This window comes from Erinaceus europaeus, chromosome 3 (genome assembly GCF_950295315.1).
Source record: "Erinaceus europaeus chromosome 3, mEriEur2.1, whole genome shotgun sequence".
Classification (NCBI taxonomy): Eukaryota; Metazoa; Chordata; class Mammalia; order Eulipotyphla; family Erinaceidae; genus Erinaceus; species Erinaceus europaeus.
Window position 1 is genome coordinate 31,368,716 of NC_080164.1, and position 20,264 is coordinate 31,388,979.

At 46.5% G+C, this 20,264-nt stretch overlaps 1 long non-coding RNA gene across 1 annotated transcript in view; it reads left to right on the forward strand.

The window, feature by feature from the left end:
- Positions 1–9,573, forward strand: part of LOC132537649 (uncharacterized) — a 32,980-nt gene extending 23,407 nt beyond the window's left edge. Inside the window, exons 2-3 of the long non-coding RNA XR_009549109.1 lie at positions 214–282; positions 9,340–9,573. This is a non-coding gene — a long non-coding RNA (uncharacterized LOC132537649). The remainder of the gene's footprint in view (positions 1–213; positions 283–9,339) is intronic.
- The last annotated feature ends 10,691 nt before the right edge of the window (positions 9,574–20,264 follow it).

Consider the following 20,264-nt stretch of genomic DNA (forward strand, 5'->3'; position numbering starts at 1 on the left):
CCCGAGTGATAAATATTTTTGAGGCTTGCTTTTAAGGGGGGTGGGGGCTGACCCAGTTTGTGAAAACCCTGGATGCTGAGTGACTCATCCATCCATTCAGCCCACAAGCATGTTCTGGGTACTCAAGGGGGTCCAGTTGCCATGGGTGTTGAAGCCACAGGGTGGACAGATGTGCCCCAAGCCTCTCATAAACAGACAACACATCCATTCTAGAAGGGCAAGCAGATGACCCAGCTCTTCGTGTAAGGACCAGGCATGACAGTGGGAGCACCTGAATCACTGGTGAATCACAGGGGAAGGGTCTGTGAGAAGCTTCTACAAGCACTGATGCTTGGGCTGAACTCTAAAGGTCAAAGGAGTGTTAGCATCTGTATGTTAGGACAAGATTCAGGAAATGAGCAGGCATGTGGGGAGGCCACAAGGAAATCTGAGGTTGAGTTAGGTCAGAGTGAGGTCAGCAAGAGGGTATGTCACCCACCGTGTGTGTGTGTGTGTGTGTGTGTGTGTGTGTGTGTGTGTGTGTGTGTGTGAAGGAGTTTTAACCTTACCCCAAGGGGTTCCAGAGGCCAGCAAAGGACTGGGGAGTGCGTGGGCGGGAAGGAATCAGGGATCAGCTTGAGTTTTAAGATGATGTCTCTGGGGGCTGGTGGTACAGCTGGTAGAGTGCACATGTTACCAAGTACAAGGATGTGGGTTCAGGTTCCTGGCTCCCCACCTCCAGGGGGAAGCTTTCCAAGTGGTGGAATATGGCTGCAGGTGTTTCCCCTTCTCTCTGTGTTTCTTTCCCTCTGTCTAGCTCTCTATCAAAAAAAAGAATGAAACAGAAAAAGACTGCTCAGAGCAGTGAAGTGGTTGTACAGGCACTGAATCCAGCAATGACCCTGGTAACAACAACAACAAAATTAAAATTAAATTATCAGGAGATGGTACACCCAGTACAATGCATGCGTTACCATGAACAAGGGCCAGGGTTCAATCATGCAGGGCAAAGATTCACAAGCAGTGAGATAGTGCTGCAGGCGTCCCTCTTTCTCTCTCCCTCTCTATTCCCCCCTTCCTCTCTCAATTTTCCTGTCTTATCAGATAAAAGAAAGTGTGTATGTGGCAGTGGGGGAATGGCCACCGGAATCAGTGGATTCACTGTGCAGGCCTGAGCTCCAGCAATAACCTTGGTGGCAATTAAAATTTAAATAAAGAAAGATGTCTCTGGTAATAGATTGGAGGATGCAGCAGAGAGAAGAGACAGGTGGCAGAGAACCAGATAGAGGAACACTGAAGTTATGTGGGGTAGGACGGGTGGTGGGGCTTGCAGGAAGGGGATACAGATAGAAGTCGGCCAAATTCAAGGCTAAGGGCCATCCATCACAAGTCTGGCTTCACCTTAAGGACAGCTCTATTGAGACCCACTGACTATACTTGGGAGACCCCAGGCTCCTTCAGGTCTAAGGATTCACTAAAATGACTCCAAGAATTCAGAAAAGAGTAATATTCAATGTGGCGGCTTTATTTCAGGAGAAGATACCAGTCAGAATGAGCAAGCAAAGACAGCATGTGAGGGGAATTCAGGGCAGGATCTAGATGCAGACCTTCCATCAGACTCTAGATCGTGGCATTCATTATCCCCCATTCCTCCCCACTCTATCCCCGTCATCCCCTACCCAGTCAGCTTCTTGGAGGCTAGGGAGAACTCACTGGGCTTCCATGTCCAGATTTTTACTGGGATTTCATCACACAGTCAGACACTACATAATGACCCTCTGTCAACCTTGGGCCACACGTATGATGAAGGTCCCTGTGTATAACCTTGGTGCAACCTGGGCGATGCCATGTCAATTCAGGAAGTAAACGGTGGTCACATACAACCAAAAAGCTCAGTCATCGTGTCCAGGTAGGCAGTGGCACACTCAGTAGAGCATACATATTACCATGCACGAGGATGCCATGTTCAAGTCCCCAGTTCTTACCTGCTGTGGGGAGGCTTCGTGAAGAGTGAAGCAGTGCTGAAGGTGCCTCTCTTGTTCTCTCCTTGTCTATTCCCATTACCCTCTCAATTTCTTTCTGTTTATATCAAAAATAAATAAATAAGTGTGACTGAATCTCCAGCCATGTGACTGCTCTCAGTCTTCAGTCCCTCACATCTTCCTCAGCTTAGACATCATGTGACTGCAGCCCCCAAATCCTAATCACACAGTGACTCTTTCTGGTCTGGCCAGGGACCCCCATCCTGAGTCATGTTTCCATACACTTTCAGGGTCCACCGTGGGTCACCCATTCACATCAACTCTCAGCTGTGGTCTGAGTGGTCTCCCAATGAATAACAAGGCACCTGGTCACATGGGAAATTACTGCAGCCACTCAGAAGTACTGTACAAAACAGGTGTGTGTGGGGGGGTAGGATCTAAAGCGAGAGGTGAGTGTGATGGGAGATGATGAAGGCGGATGTGGGGTACTGGGTAGTGGCTATGAGGTCAGGAAGTGGTGGCAGAGTGTTGAGAGAGAACATAGTCCCCATCAAAGTCCTCCAAGGACCTTGAATGCCCCCTACCCTCACAACCACAGTAACTGTGTTGTCTTAGGGCAAAGCAGGGCTGGGTGCCCATCCTTCACCAGCACCAACCAGACCAAGGAAGCAATAGTGTTGCTCTCACTCTGAAAATTTCTCCCCAGGCTGTCTGAGGTGACTGCAGATACCTGGCTGGAACTAGAATGACCTCCCCCAGCTCAAGAAATGAAGGTTCTTTAGATAGAAAGATCAAAGGAGCTCGCCCCAAGGAGATGAGGTCCCAGGGTCAAGCTCTGCAGAGGTGATAGAGGCCTTGCCCTGGGCTTCCTGGTCTGAGCTGAGCAAACAGCTACAGGCAGGCAGAAAGCACTGGGTAGTTACCAAGTCATTGAGTCACTGGACCCTATAGAGAGCCGGGCCCTGGAACTCTATCTTCTCCCTGGCTGCGTCAATGCCAGATAGGAGCCTCCAGGCAGCTGACATGGCCCAAGGGCCTGGTCCCCAGCCAATCTGCTCCTCTTCCAGCAGGAGACTGGAGGAAGCTGGGGACTGGAAAACCAGGGTCATCATCAGAATTTTTTTTTTTTTTTTTTACCAGAGGACTTTGGTTTATGGCCTGGGATCAGGGGCAGGTGACTCTATCTCTGTGTGGTTTTTTTTTTTTAAATAAATTCTTTATTTATTTTTAATAAAAGAGATACAGAGAGAGACCAGAGCACTGATCAGCTCTAATTTATGGTGATAGCTGGGAGCTGAACCTGGGGCCTCAGAGCCACAGGCAGAGAAGTCCAGAAGACCATTCCAGACTTCAACTCCAGGACTGTGTGTGTGTGTGTGAGTGTGTGTGTGTGTCCAGGACCTTGTGAATGTGTCACTTCACCACCCACGGCTAATTGTTTTTATCCAGATACATAGAGACCGGCAGAAAGAGCTTCCCTTAGTGCTGCAGCATTATCCATGTGGTGCTAGGTCTCAAATGTGGGCCATTTACCTGGCAAAGCAGGCATCTTACCCAATGAGCCAACTCTCTAGCCCCAGAAGAGATTTTTTTCCCCCTCCACATTGGATAGGACAGAAAGAAATTGAGAAAGGAGGGAGGAAGATAGAGAGGGGTAGAGAAAGATAGACATCTGCAAACCTGTTTCACCACTTCTGAGATAACCCCGCTGCAGGTGGGGAGCCAGGGGCTTGAACCAGTATCTTTGCTTGGGTTCTTGTGCTTTGTCCTCTTATGTAAGCTAAACCAGATGTGTCGCCACCTGGACTCTACTCCAGAAGGGTTTTCACCAGGGGCTTCCCTCTGTGTCTGTCAGGCTTTAGTACCTGCTCCCACAGAGGGAACAAAGCCCTGGACCTCTGAGCTGCTCTGATATTTAGTTGCTCTGGATACCAGACTCCTGGTCACTAGATTGCTCCTAGGAATGCAGCTCCTTTTCTCTGCCAGTTAATGATTCAGATATTTGTGGGGCAGGGTGACGGTATACCCGGTTGAGCACACATGTTACCAAGCACATGGACCCAGGTCCAAGCCCCTGGTCCTCACCTGCAGGCAGCTTCATGAGTGATGAAGCAGTGCTTCAGGTCTCTTTCTCTCTCCCTCTCTATCTCCTTTCCCCTCTTAACTTCTTTCTGTCCTCTCAAATAAAGAAAAAGGTAATAATCAAATTCTAGAAGAAGGTGTGAATTTGATAAAACACTTGAGGGGGGTCAGGCCATGGCACACCTGGTTAAGCACATGTGTTACCATGCACAAGGATCCAGGTTCAAGTCCCCTGTCTTCACCTGCAGTGGGAAAGCTTCATGAGCAGTGAAGTAGTGCCACAGGTATCTCTATCCTTCTCTAGCTCCCTCTTCTGTCTCAATTTATGTCTCTATCTTTTTTTTTTTCTACTTCTTTTTTTTTTTTACATGCATAACATTCCCCAGATTCCCATTTAGCAATACAACCCCCACTATTTCATTCATCATTTTTCATGGACCTGTATTCTCCCCACCCACCCACCCACCCCAGAGTCTTTTACTTTGGTGTAATACTCCAATTCCATTTCAGGTTCGACTTGTGTTTTCTTTTCTAATCTTGTTTTTCAACTTCGGCCTGAGAGTGAGATCATCCCATATTCATCCTTCTGTTTCTGACTTATTTCACTCAACATGATTTTTTCAAGGTCCATCCAAGATCGGCTGAAAACGGTGAAGTCACCATTTTTTACAGCTGAGTAGTATTCCATTGTGTATATATACCACAACTTGCTCAGCCACTCATCTGTTGTTGGACACCTGGGTTGCTTCCAGGTTTTGGCTATTACAAATTGTGCTGCCAAGAACATATGTGTACACAGATCTTTTTGGATGGATGTGTTGGGTTCCTTAGGATATATCCCCAGGAGAGGAATTGCAGGGTCATAGGGTAGGTCCATTTCTAGCCTTCTGAGAGTTCTCCAGACTGTTCTCCACAGAGGTTGGACCAATTGACATTCCCACCAGCAGTGCAGGAGGGTTCCTTTGACCCCACACCCTCTCCAGCATTTGCTGCTGTTACCTTTTCTGATGTCTGACATTCTCACAGGAGTGAAGTGATATCTCATTGTTGTCTTGATTTGCATTTCTCTGACAATCAGAGACTTGGGGCATTGTTTCATGTGTTTTTCGACCTTTTGGATCTCTTCTGTGGTGAATATTCTGTCCAATTCCTCCCCCCATTTTTGGATGGGGTTATTTGTTGTCTTGTTGTTGAGTCTGGTAAGCTCTTTATATATGTTGGTTATTAAACTCTTATCTGATGTATGGCATGTAAAGATCTTCTCCCATTCTGTGAGGGGTCTCTTGATTTGGGTAGTGGTTTCTTTTGCTGTGAAGAAGCTTTTTAATTTGATGTAGTCCCATAGGTTTATACTTGCCTTAGTCTTCCTTGTAATTGGATTCGTTTCATTGAAAATGTCTTTAAAATTTATGCAGAAAAAAGTTCTTCCAATATTTTCCTCTAAGTATCTGATAGTTTCTGGTCTAACATCCAAGTCCTTGATCCACTTGGAATTTACTTTTGTATTTGGTGAAATACAGTGATTCAGCTTCATTCTTCTGCATGTTTCAACCCATTGTTTCCAACACCATTTGTTGAAGAGACTCTGCTTTCCCCATGTAATAGCCTGGGCCCCTTTGTCAAAGATTAGATGTCCATAGGTGTGGGGCCTCATTTCTGGGCTCTCAATTCTATTCCACTGGTCAGTGTGTCTGTTCATGTTCTAGTACCAAGCAGTTTTGATGACAATGGCCCTATAATATAGTTTGAGATCTGGCAGTGTGATGCCTCCGGTTCTGTTCTTTTTTCTCAAGATTGTTTTGGCAATTCTAGGTCTTTTCTGGTTCCAGTTATGTCTCTATCTAATAGATACTAAATAATTAACACACACATTTGAATGGTCTCAAAAATGTTACGCTACATGAAAGATACCAATTGCAAGTCACCTTTTTTTATATGATTCCCAGTTTATGAAATGTCAGACAAATCCATATCGTAGCAGGTGTCAGCTTTTTCATGCTGAAAAATAAAATAAAATTTTTTATTTTATTATTATCTTTTCATTCCATTACACTTGATAGGACAGAGAGAATTGAGGGGGGAAAGGAGATAGAGATGAAGAGAGAGAAACACCTTCAGTGCTGCTTCACCACTTGTGAAGATGGGCATAGAGGGGGGATATTTATTATGTGAAAGAGAAAGAAGAGAGAGAAGACTCTAGAGCACTGCTTTGGTCTGGTGTAGGCAGTGCCAGGGATCAAACCTGGACCTTCATGGATGTGAAGCATGTGCTCTTTCCTCTGAGCTGCCTCTCCAGCCCCTACCCTTGTTATTATTATTATTATTATTATTTTTAAAGCATTTGATTATTGGTTGGGAGTGTGGATCAACCTGCCAATGCCTGCTATAACAGAGAAGTAATTACAGAAGCCACACCTTCCACTTTCTGTATCCCATAAAGAATTTTGGTTCATACACCCAGAGGGGTAAACAATAGGGAAGCTTCCAATGGAGGGAATGGGATATAGAACTTTTGTATTGGGAACTGTATGGAGCTGTTATCTTACAATCTTGTTAATCATTATCGAATTACTAATAAAAATTTTAAGTATTTGTTTATTAATAAGAGTAAGAACCAGAGAATCTCATGTGATGCCTGGGATTGAATTTTTTTTTAATTTAGGATAGAGACAGAGAGAAATTGAGAGGGAACAGATATATATATGGAGAGAGAGAGAGAGAGAGAGTTACCTGCAGCACTGCTTCACTGCTTCTGAAGCTTCCCTGATGCAGATGGAAACCAGGGGCTTGAACTAGGTCCTTGTGCACAACAGTGTGTGTACTCAACCAGGTGTGTGCTCCACTAGAGTTATTGCTAGGGTCTGGTGCCCACACAGTGAATTCACTGCTCCCAGTGGCTATATATATATATTTTTCACTCCTTTCTTAAATGGAGAAAGACACAAATTGGGGCCGGGTGGTGGTACATTTGGTTGAGCACACATGTTACAGTGCACAAGGATCCAAGTTTGAGCCCCCAGCCCCCACCTGCAGGGTTTCAGGTATCTCCCTGTCTCTCTGTTTCTCTTGATTTATGGCTGTCTCTATCCAATAAATGAATAAAGATATTGAAAAAGAAAGAAAGAAACAAACCAAGAGGGAAAGAGGACATAGAATGGAAGAGACAGACAGACATCTGCAGCGCTGCTTTACTCCTTTTGAAGCTTCCTCCTCTTCAGGTGGGGCTGGGAGACTTGAACCCAGGTCCTCGGGAATAAGGTGTACTCTCCATTAAAAAATATTTTTATTTTTGATAAAGACAAAGAGGCAGAAAGGCAGAGAGAGGAGAGAAAGACCATAGTACCAAAGCTTCCTTCAGTGTGGTGGAGACTGGGTGTGAACTTGGGTCACACACATGGAAAGCAGCACGCTAGGCAAGTGAGCTCTTTCATAAGCCTTTAAATTTTACTTTGTTTTATTTTATTTATTTATTTTTATTTTTTTCAAACAAAATAAAATGTAAAGGCTTATGAAATAACTCACTTGCGTAGTGTGCTGCTTTGCCATGTGCGGAAACACTCACACGATGTGTCTTTGGCAAAAGGATGAATTTCACAGGAGGGACTGCCACAGAAGTGGCGTAGAGATTGCCTTGGAGATAGTGAGCCAGGTCTGAGCTCCCGGTCCCCATCTATGTGAGGGGAGCTTCATGAGCAGGAGAGCTGTGCTGCAGGTGTCTTCCTTCTCTCTGCCTCTCTGGTGAAGAAAAAGAAAAAAAAAATGGCCTCAGGGAGCAGTTGAGCTGCCACGCAGACACCAGGCCTCGGCAATAACCCTGTTGATGAAATGAAATACTGCTGCTAGAGAGGACCTATTCTTTGGGGAGCTGGGGTACCTCCTTCCAGAGCTCCGCTGTCCAGCTCTCATGAGGCACAGGAGAACAGGGGCCAGTGCTGCCCTGTGTCTCACTGAGCTTCCCTTCTCTCTTTCTTTCTCTCCTTTTTTCTCTTTCTTTCTCTTAAAAATCATTTTCTTATTCATTTATTTGTTACTGGATAGAGGCAGAGAGAAATTGAGAGGGGAGGGGAGATAGAGAGGGAAAGAGTCAGAGAGACACCAGCAGCCCTGCTTCACCACTCATGAAAATTTCCACCTTGACTTGGGGACCAGGGGTTCAAACCTGGGTCCTTGAAGACTGCAAGGTGTGTGCTTAAACAGGTGTGTCACCACCTGGCCCCCAGAGCTTCCCCTTCTTCCTCTTGGAGCAGGTGGGACTCAAGTCACTTGAAGATCCTCATAGTCTACCCACTGATCTAGCCAGACTGGCAGCTAAACTTGAGTGACTATAATGGACACCCCACTCTTTCTTTTCAAAGTCCTCTGGGGCTAGCAAGCTATTTTAGAATGAGTTTTGAGCCCATGTGACAAGTAACTCAGATTGGCTGGGTCTCTCCCAGCTGTCCAGGAGCCATGTGTGCTCAGACATTCCTCCTGGCTTTGCTCTTATCGCTCTGTTTGCTTGGCCTTGAAGTGCCCAGTGGTGGGCTGGATGGATTCTCCCCATACCCACAAGTTGGGGCCAGTGTTTGTGTCCAGACTTATGTATGTGTGTTGTGCATTCACAGAGACATATATTTTCTTTCTTTTTTTTTAAAGGGGAGAGAAAGATAGACACCTGCAGACCTGCTTCACTGCCTGTGAAGTGACTCCCCTGCAGGTGGGGAGCTGGGGCCTCCAACTGGGATCCTTATATCGGTTCTTGCACTTAACCCTCTGCGCTACTGCCCGACTCCCAGATATATATTTCCAGGCCTAGGAGTCACCCATTTGAGTTTCTCCAGTCCCTCACCCACTTCTTCCAGTGTTTTTCCACTCATAGAGTGTTTGTATACAATGAAAACTCAACATTGTTTCTTCTTAAAAACATGGGGGGGGTGCAGGCAATGGTGCAGTTGGTTGAATGCACCAAGCCTCCACCTGCGGAGGGGATGTTTCATGAGCAGTGGAACAGTGTTGCAGGTGTCTTTTGGTCTATCTCCTCTCTATCTCCCTTTCTCCCTCTCAATTTCTCTCTGTAATTACCCAATTATATTATTATTATTGTTATTGTTGTTGTTGGCAGTAGTAGTAGTTGTTGTAGTTGTAGTCATAGTAATATTTTGTATTTTTACTAGATTACTACTCAACTTGAGCTGATAGTGGAGCTGGGGATTGAATCTGGGACCTTGGAGTCTCAGGCATAAAGAGTGTTTGCGTAACCATTATGCTATCTCCCTGGCTCTCAATCAGATGTTTTTGTTTTTTTTTTAAAAAATAGCATGCTCAGTGGTCCTGCTTCAGCCGACACCAATGCTCCAGGTCAAGACTGTGGTCAAGGTCATCTGATCTGTTCCTCCTCCCTTCAATCAAACCACCTGACCCACCACTCTCCAGGACACTGTCAGCCTCCCTGCCTCCTTGGAGTCTCTAAGAGAGAGCCTGGCAACATCCATAGAGAGGAAGACTCAGATAGGCCTGGAGATGAGCATGTGCTGTAGCAGGTAGAACATCTTTTCTGTGAGTATGAGGTTCCAAGTTCGACCTCTGGCATCGAATATGCCAGAGCAGTGCTCTGGTTCTCGCTCTCTCTCTCTCTCTCTCTCTCTCTCTCTCCTCCTTCCCCCCTCCCTCTCTTTCCTTTCTATCTCTTTCCCCTCCCTCCCCCCAAAAAACAAACAGGGAACTGTTGATGGTATTCCCAGTACAGCACACATGCTACAATGTACAAGGACCTGGGTTCAAGAGCATGGTCCCCATCTGCAGGGGGAAGCTTCAGGAGCAGTGAAGCAGTGTTACAGATATATCTTTCTCCCTCATAGTCTCCTACTCTGTCAATTTCTCTATGTTTCTATGAAAAAAAAAGTTAGAAAGGAAGGAAGGAAGGAAAGAAGGAAGAAAGGAAGGAGAAAAGAAAGGGAGAGAGGAAGGGGAAAGTGTGGGGGAGGGAGGGAGAAAATAATGGCTGCTGGCACCAGTGGATTTGCTGCACAGACACAGAGCTCTGGTGATAATCCTGGTGACAATAAAAAACTGGGGGAAAAAAAAAAGAGGAGAAGACAACAGGGGAAAGGAGAAATGAGAAAGAAAAGAAAGGAAACAGATAGGAACAGGGCCAACAAGTTGTGTTTCTGATGTCAGAACACCGTGTGGTGGGCCCAGAGCCAAGCTAGCCAGGGTGTCTGTTCTTGAGTCCAGTGACAGGCCAGCCAGACTCTCCTCTGTTCCCCAGCAGAGAGAACGCTGAAGGTAACACTCACTCTTCCCTTGTGCCAGTGGGAAGACTAAACCCCAGGACTGGACCACTTCTCAGAATAACTGGCCTCTCTGGGTGTCCCCACTATGTTCCAGGCTTCCTGTCATGGCCCCCATGTCCCTCTCTGTAAGTATGCCCCTGAGGTCCCTTGCCAAAAGAAATGATAACCCCACCTCAAGAGATAGGGCTGTGCAAAGCCTGCAGGAGGGGCTGGGGTGCCAAGCTCTGGGACAAATACAGAGACCACTTACAAGGATGTTTAGAAAGTGCCCGTGGAAGTTCCCCACATCCTGTGGCCTCCCATGACCCGGAACCACTATGTTCCCTTTCCAGTTGGCACAGATACATATGGCTCCCCAGGGACTTGTCCTTCCTAAACCTGAAAGTCAGCCTAAAGGGAGACACAGACACACACACACACACAGACACACACACACACACACACACACACACACACACACCCCTCCTCCCATCCCACTCAGCCCTGCTGGCCATGGATAACATTTCCAGGAATTGAGTGCATGCTTATAATCTGAGCTGTGTCTTTGTAATCAGGAAAGTAATCCACACTTGTGAGAAATCCAGGGGAGAAATGTTGGAAGGTAGAAGATAAGCAGAATTCAAGACTGCACAGATGAGCAAGCACAGTACTGCCTTGTGGTCAAGTGTAGGCTTTATTCACTGTGGAAGTGTGACTGAAAATAGTCACTGAGTTCAGACTGCCTGCTGTGTCATGCGCTCAGGTGCACAACAGTGAATTGTAAGACTTTATGACTTATAAGGCTCTGAGTTGTCCCATATCAATAAACATTAACCCAAAGCAAACTTACTCATTCCATTTGTTCAACCTCAGTTTTCAGGATGGTGAAACCATCTATGGTGTCAGGTACATGGTGCTGTTAGAGGAAGGTTAGGGCCAAGGAGCCCCGTACCCCAGTTCCACAGGGACTACCTGAGATCCAGGCCTTTTGTGATTTGGACTGTTTTTGACACCATCACTGAGAGGGAAGAAGAGCATATGGAGAACACCTAAGGAGTTTGGAGGACAGCTGAGGAAGTTTCCTTCATCTAGAAGGAAGAAAAAGGAAGGACACCTGAGGAAGTAGTTAGGTGTGGCTTGGAAACAAAGAAGGCAGGGCTTTAGAAAGTCTCACCTGGAGAATCAGGACAATGGAAGAATCAGACCATTTAACATAGTGATGAAAAGTTCTTTCATTGGGCATTTTTTTAAACAAAATGTTTATTTAATTATTGGATAGAGACAGAGAGAAATCAAGGCGGTGGGTGGTGGTGCACCTTGTTGAGTACACATATTACAATTTGCAAGGACCCAGGTTCAAGCCCCCATCCCTCACCTGCAGGGGGAAAGCTTCACACATTGTGAAACAGGACTGCAGAAGTGTCTCTCTGTCTCCCTCCCTATCTCCCCCTTCCTCTCACTTTCTGGCTGTCTAATAAATATGTAAATGTAATAAAAAATTTTTAAAGAGAAATCAAGAGGGAAGAGGAAGATCGAGAGGGAGAGAAAGAGAGAGACACCTTCAGCCCTGCTTCACCACTTGTGAAACGGCCTACCTGCAGGTGGGGACTGGAGGCTTGAACTCAGGTCCTTGTGCACTGTAATGTGTGCACTCAACCAGGTGTACCACTGCCCAGCCCTTTTATAACTTCTTTAATAAAATGCAGTGTGATTCAGCTCACTGTAATTCCCTAGCAATCCTGAAGTTGAATGATTTCCTTCCCATCTTGCAGGTGAAGAAACCAAGGTTCAGGGGCCGGGTGGTGGTGCATCTGGTTGAGTGCACACGTTACAACATGCAAGAGCCCAGGTTCAAGGTCCCGGTCCCCACCTGCAGGAGGAAAGCTTCACAGGTGGTGAAGCAGGGCTCCAGGTATCTCTCTCTCCCTCTATCTATCTATCTATCTATCTATCTATCTATCTATCTATCTCTAGCTCCCCTTTCCTTTCAATTTCTGGATGTCTCTATTCAATAAATAAATAAAGATAATATATATATATTTTTAACCAGAGCACTGTTCAGCTCTGGCTTATGATGGTGCAGGGAATTGAACCTGGGACTTTGGAGCCTCAGGCATGAGAGTCTCTTTGCATAACCATTATGCTATCTACCCCTGCCCAATAATAATTTTTTTTTCAAAAAAGAAACTAAGGTTCAGAGAGTCCAAGGAGTTTGCCTAAATCACACAGAAGCAGTAGAGCCCACTCTCATAGTCCCCCCCTCCCCAGTCTCCTCCATTCTCTTCTGTTGGGTCTGGCTTCTGGCAAGGCAGTCTGCGACAAGTCATGACACAAAAGGTGGCCTTGTCACCTGTTTTTCCACCCACCTTGCCTATGAAGTGAAGCTACCTGAATGGAGCCACTTCCCAGGAGCCTGAAGGATAAACTCTCAGTTCTGTTTTAATATCAGCAAATCATTGTCTTTCTCTGCTTAAGGAATAAAGAAGGAGAGAGAAAGAAAGAGAGAAAGAAAGAAAGAAAGAAAGAAAGAGAGAGAGAGAGAGAGAGAGAGAGAGAGAGAGAAGAAGGAAGGGAAAGAAAAAGCCCGTCGTCAGCTGTAACACATCCAGCTCAATTACCCTGATTATAGTGCTTACTGTTCTTGATGCTCTAATTGGCTTCTCCAAGCATTTTCATTAAGAACCTGGATCTTCAAAGGTTCAGGGTACAGACACCATTTGACTTGGAACTGAAGTCGTCCTTTACTGGGCAGATGGGGGGACCAGGCGCCAGAGGGCTGAGGTGCAGCCTCAAGAGTGAAGATATCCAGCCTCCACCGTGTCAACAGGCCTGACTGAGCAGCTGGTCACAGTGCACAATTGTGCCCTGCACTGACCACTGGCCACACTGGGGCAGGTTCCTGAGCTTGGCGGATGGTAGTAGAATCACAACCTGGTCAGAGGGGGGCTCCAGCTGGGTTTGGGGGTTCATTTACTGTGAAACAGGCCCAAGGGTCCACCTGAAGCTCAGAGCACAGTGGAAGGAGGCTGGGCCAGGCCTCAGGAGGCCTAGCTGGAGCCCTCACTCACCCCTGGGCTCAGGCAGCACTCTTGGCCTTTACTGTGCCTCAGTTTCCCTACCTTCAGAGTAGATGACTGCTGTCACAAGACTCAGATGGCATGAAACACAGAAAGCCCATATGAAACAGTCCTATGTAGTGTGAGTGTCTTTCTCAAATGGGAAGGTATGTGTAACTATGCAGGCTCATGAGCAATGGGAGAAGGAGCCATCTTTGGAAGGTCCCAAGTGTGAATCCTGCCCGCTGCACCGCTCTCCACAGTTACTCTGGGCAAAGCCCCTCCGTTTCTCCGTAGGAAATGCAGATAATAGCTGTGTTTGGGGCAGGGTGGTGCAGGGCGGGCCTGCACACAGAGCCCTATTGTTCCCAGCACTGGGGAACCAAGCACGTTTCAGAGAAGCTGAGGAGCTGAGGGAACAAGCTGGCAGGCAGCCCCACTGACAGCTTGGGAAGGAGGGATGAAACATTGTTCCACAGAGGGAGGGCAGGGGCACCAGGGTCACCCAAGGGTGGCTATGGGAACTCGCTGGGAGACACTTCCACCCAAGGATTCCTGTAAAGGACTCTCAGCTCCTGCTGCATCCTTTTGCTAGCTATGGAGGAAGACTGGGCTGGCCTTGGGCCCAGGGTCGAGCGAGGAAGAAGGTGGCCTTGGCAGAGGGCAAAGCAAAGGTCCAGGAAGGACTCTGTTTTTGGCTGGGTGCAAGACAGCTGCTGGAACAGCATTCCACTGCTCTGGACTGACTGTTTTCAGATGAAAAGAGAGGGAGGGGGAACTGGGCGGTAGTGTAGCGGGCTAAGCGCACATGGCTCAAAGCACAAAGGCCGGCCTAAGGATCCCGGTTCGAGCCCCCAGCTTCCCACCTGCAGGGAGTCGCTTCATGGGTGGTGAAGCAGGTCTGTAGGTGTCTATCTCTCTCTCCTCTCTGTCTTCCCCTCCTCTCTCCATTTCTCTCTGTCCCAGCCAACAACAACAACAGCTATGACAACAATAACAACTACAACAGGTGAAACAACAAAGGCAACAAAATGGGAAAAATGGCCTCCAGGAGCAGTGGATTCGTAATGCAGGCACTGAGCCCCAGCGATAACCCCGGAGGCAAAAATAAAAAGAGAGAGAGAGGGAGGAGGCTTGGTGGTAGTTCACAGACTGTAGTTCAAGCCTTCCCTCCCTGCCTGCTGGGGTGATGCTTCTCGATTGATGAAGCAGTGCTGTAGGTGTCTCTTTTTCTCTCTCCCTATCTCCCCCTTCCCTCTCAGCCTCTCTTCATACTATCAAATAAAATAAGGAAAAGAAAAAAAGAAAAAGAGAGGGAGAGAGACTTAAGAAAGAGAGGGGGGAGCACCACAGTGCCAAAGCTTTCTCCAGTGCAGTGAGGGCTGGGCTCGAAGCTGGGTCATACACCTGGCCAGTAAGTCCATTTGATTTCTTTATCTTCCACATACAGTGAAATCTTATGGTACTTGTCTTTATTATTATTTTCAAGTATGTTTGTAATTCTTTTGGATAGAAACAGTAGCTGAGAGGGAAGGAGCAGATAGAAAGGAAGAGAGACGGAGACATCTGCAGCCCACCTTCACTGCTAGTGAAGCCTTCCCCCTGCAGATGGGGACTTGGGGTTTAAACCCAGGCCCTTGTGCATTGTAAGATGTGCGTTTAACCAGGTGCACCACTTTCTGGCCACTGGTTCTTGTCTTTCTCCATTTGGCTTATTTTATAGAGAATAATCCCCTCCAGGTCTTCCCATGTGGTCCCAAATGGGCAGATTTCACCTCTAGTTTGTGGCTGAGTCATATTCTTTTGTGCATATTTAAAATACATATTTTTAATTTCTTTATTGGGGAATTAATGTTTTACATTCAACAGTAAATACAATAGTTTGTACATGCATAACATTCCCCAGTTTCCCATATAACAATCCCCATTAGGTCCTCTGTCATCCTTTTTGGACCTGTATTCTCCCCACCCACCCACCCCCACCCCAGAGTCTTTTACTTTGGTGCGATACGCCAATTCCATTTCAGGTTCTACTTGTTGTTTTTTTTTTCCTTCTGATCTTGTTTTTCAACTTCTGCCTGAAAGTGAGATCATCCCATATTCATCCTTCTGTTTCTGACTTATTTCACTTAACATGAATTTTTCAAGGTCTATCCAAGATCTGCTGAAAATGGCGAAGTCACCATTTTTTACAGCTGAGTAGTATTCCACTGTGTATATATACCACAACTTGCTCAGTCACTCATCTGTTGTTGGACACCTGGATTGCTTCCAGGAGAATATATTTTTTTACTTATTTTATTTTATTGTATTTTGCCTCCAGGGTTATCACTGGGGCTCAGTGCCTGCACTACGAATCCACTGCTCCTGGAGGCCATTTTTCCCATTTTGTTGCCCTTGTTGTTATTATTATTGTTATTGTTTCCATTGCTGTTGTTGTTGGATAGGACAGAGAGAAATCAAGAGAGGAGGAGAAGACAGAGGCGGGGAGAAAGATAGATTCCTACAGACCTGCTTCACTGACTGTGAAGCGACCCTTCTGCAGGTGGGGAGCCAGGGCCTCTAACTGAGATCCTTATGCCCGTCCTTGCGCTTTGAGCCATGTGTGTTTAAGCCTCTACACTACCACCCAGCCTCCTTACTTATTTATTTTAATGAGAGAAATACACAGAGAAAGATACCGAGATTGACCAGTGCACTGCTCAGCTCTGACTTAGGATGGTGCTGGAGATTGAACTTGAGACCTCAAAGCTTTGAGCATGAAAGTCCTTTGCAAAACCATTATGCTATCTTCAGGTACCTTATCTCCTTTAGCCACTCTTTCTTTGAGGGACAGTTTGGTAGCTTTTCAAATCTTGCTGATTGTGGTGCAGCTGTCTCTTCTAACTAGTATATGAATAGGCCCCAGATAAGTAGCCAAAAGTTGAACAACTGGACCACATTTTTTAATTTCCTAGGAACTCTCATTTTCAACAGTGGCTGCACCACCTACATTCCAACCACCCCTGAACAGGTCAGTAATCTTACAATCTCATGAATCACTATTGATCACTAATACAGTTTTTTTTTTCTTCAAAAAGTTGGTCTAGAATGATAAAATCAAGGCCCCAGAGACTACAAAAAAGAAAAAGAAAGGAGTACTAACAAATGCTGAAGAGGTTGTGGGGACAAAGGAAACCTCCTGCATTGTTGATGGGGATGTAAATTGACCCAACCCCAGAGAGCAGTCTGGAGAACTCTCAGAAGGCTAGAAGTAGTCCTTCCCTATGACCCTACAATTCCTCTCCTGGAGATATATCCTAAGGAACCCAACACAGCCATCCAAAAAGATTTGTGTTCATAACAGCACAATTTTTTTAAATTTATTTATTTAAAAAAGGAGACATTAACAAAACCCTAGGATAGGAGGGGTACAACTCCACACAATTCTCACCACCAGATCTCCATATCCCATCCCGTCCCCTGATAGCTTTCCTATTCTTTATCCCTCTGGGAGTATGGACCCAAGGTCATTGTGGTTTGCAGAAGGTGGAAGGTCTGGCTTCTGTAATTGCTTCCCCACTGAACATGGGTGTTGACTGGTTGATCCATACTCCCAGCCTGCCTCTCTCTTTTCCTAGTAGGGTGGGTATTTGGGGAAGCAGAGATCTAGGACATACTGGTCATCTGTCCAGGGAAGTCTGGTCGGCATCATGCTGGCATCTGGAACCTGGTGGCTGCAAAAAGAGAGTTAACATACAAAGCCAAACAAATTGTTGAACAATCATGGACCTAAAGGCTGGAATAGTGCAGATGAAGTGTTGGGGAGTGCTCACTGCAGACTATTGTGTACTTTTGCTTTCAGGTATATATTTTGCCCTAGTTTATGGATACGTGTGAACATATGCTCTATCTCAGGGGACCTGGTCTATATCTAGGTTTTGGGACTTTGTTAGGAAGTGAACTACCTGGAACGGAATTAGAGAATCCTATGAAAGGAAAGGTCTCTCCCGAGTAATGAAGCTGAAGGGTTGTCATTCCACACCTGAAGTCTCCGGACACAGTCTGAAGTGAAGCATGCTGGGGTGACACTTGTTGCATTGATTAGGTTGTGATTGGCACATGCAATATCATTTGGTATGAATTGTGAGCAGCATGCAGGAAAGTGCACCCCACCCTAAGGTTCCAGGACTGGGGGAAATACAGGCTCTATGGTGGAGATGTGAGGTTCCTGCAGCACAATTTGTAATAGAGAAATCCTGAAGGCAACCTAGCTGTCCAATGACAGATGAGTAAATGCAGAGGCTGTAGCACATACGTACACAACAGGATCCTACTCAGTTATTAAGGATGACAGAGTCACCTTCACCTCATCCTGGATCCAGGAGCTGGAAGGAATCGAATTCAGGGAGACAAGCCAGAAAGGGAAGGATGAATATGGGGTGATGCTCACTCATAAGAAAAAAGAACAGAAATGGAAGCCCAAGTATAACTTGGACTGGGTTTGGCTATATTGCACCAAAGTAAAGGACTAAGTGGGGTGGGCTTTCAGGTCCTGGTGCATGATGGCGGAGGAAGACCTAGGCTGGGGGTTAGAGTATTTTGCAGAAAACTGAGAGATCATACACATGTACCAAAACATCTGTATTTACTGCAAACCATTAACTCCACAATACATAAAAAAGAAAAGGATAAGGAGAGAGGAAGAGAGGAGGATGAAGAGGAGGAGGGGTGAGGAGGAGAAGAAAAAGTAGCAGGAGAAAGTGGAAGAGAAAAAAAAGAAAGGAAAGTGGACTCAGCATGATCAGGGTTCTAGGGGTGCCTCCATGAACGGAGAAGGATCTTTGCCCACATGAGTCCACTCCATGGAGGAGCTTGAGGGAGAGAGATGTGCTGCCTGAAACAAGTGGAGAGACATGGGCAGGGCCGGAAGGGAGTGCTGGAGACTGCCTGGGAGGGGCCTGGGCTGAGCTGAGGCCTGAGGTGGGGGGGGGGAGGACTGAGTCATACAAATGCCAGCACCCTAGATGGATGGAAGTAGATGCAAAGACATGATTATTTATGATGGAACACACAACATCAGGGATCAAATTCAGGACCTGGTACCGCTGCCAGTTCAGAGCTGTGCCCATTCCAGCCTGCTTTCCCTCCTCAGTCCTCAGCTCTAAGTTATTTTCAGTGTTACTATTCTAGGCTTCATCTTTAGCTCACTCTCTTCCTTTCTCCCTCCCTTTCTTTCTTTCTTTCTTCCTTCCTTTCTTTCTTTCTTTCTTTCTTTCTTTCTTTCTTTCTTTCCTCCAGGGATATTGATGGAGCTTGGTGCTGGAACTAGGAATCCACTGCTCCTGGAGGCTATTTTTCCCATTTTGTTGCCCTTGTTGTTGCGCTTTATTGTAGTTATTATTATTATTGTTGCCATAGCTGTTGTTGTTGGATAGGACAGAAATTGAGAGAGGAAGGGAAGACAAAGAGGAAGAGAGAAAGATAGACACTTGCAGACCTGCTTCACTACCTGTGAAGCGACCCCTTGCAGGTGGGGAGCTGGGGGCTCAAACCAGGATCCTTATGTTGGTCCTTGCACTTTGCCTCATATGTGCTTAACTCACTGCGCTACCACCCAGCCCCCTTTCTTTCTTTCTTTCTTTCTTTCTTTCTTTCTTTCTTTCTTTTTTCTTTCTTTCTTTCTTTCTTTCTTTCCTTCCTTCCTTCCCTTCTTCCTCCCTCCCTCCCTCCCTCCCTTTCTTTCTTTCTTTCTTTCTTTCTTTCCTTCCTTCCTTCCCTTCTTCCTTCCTCCCTCCCTTTCTTTCTTTCTTCCTTCCTCCCTTTCTTTCTTTCTTTCTTTCTTTCTTTCTTTCTTTCTTTCTGGTTTATGGTGGTATGAGGGATTGAACCTGGAATTTTGGAGCCTCGGGTATGAGTCCCTTTGCATGGCCATTATGCTATTTACTCTGTCCTCTCCCTGATCTTTGTAACCCCCTGTGTGCCTCTTGAGTGTTGCTCAGGCTCTGTCCTCCTTAATACCCCATGCCCAGCAACCCCCCCAACCCCACCCCATTGCTAGCAACTCCCAAATCTCTATATCCACACTTCCCTTGGAGTCCCATGGTGGAGTCTGTCGCCATGGTTTCTCCAAGTGGACACCCTAGCTTGGTACAAACCTGCCATGTCCCAGATGGGGATTCTGCCCTTTTCTGCAGCCCTATGTCAGGTGGGGGGCGGGGGAATCCTGTAAGCCGGGAATTGGGGGGTTTCTTCCCTAGTCCATCACCTGCTCCCCTCAGTCTCACTGTCTACACTGTGAGGAGACCCAGATCATCACTATGCTCCACCTGAGCCTTCTGACTCTGTTCTTCCCCTGCACTGCCAAGGGGGAACATTTATGTCATAAATTCACCACTGCAGACCTGCTAGAAGGCTCATTTTGTCTTAGTGCCCCAGCACCTCGGAGACAAAGTCTCTGTGACTTCAGGAGGTGCATGGCTGCCTAATGGGGCCCTCTCCTTTCCCTCAGCCTCAACTCAGGCCTTGGCTGGTCTCATTTGTGAGAACAAATGTTCCTGGCTATTAACCCAGGAACATTTGCCTTCACACAGTCCCTCTGCCCTCTTGTCCCGCACCTCCTCTCCTGTGCTTGGCTAATGCCAACACAACTTTTAGGATTTGGATTGCTCCACCACCAGGGTCCGGGGAGCCCTCCTCCCTTCCAGAAACACATGAGGGTATTCTCTGAACATGAGGCAGAGCAACAAACATTCACTTTATAATAACCTGCATCTACTCCTTTCCACAGGAAAAATCACTCTGTTACACTACTGCCCCCCCCCCACACACACCGCCATCACACACACAAAAAACAAACAAGAATGCCTTGGATTTCATTACCTCCAGGTTTGTGAATGGCTGCTCTCATGGCACTTTCTTTGGATCTGCTAATC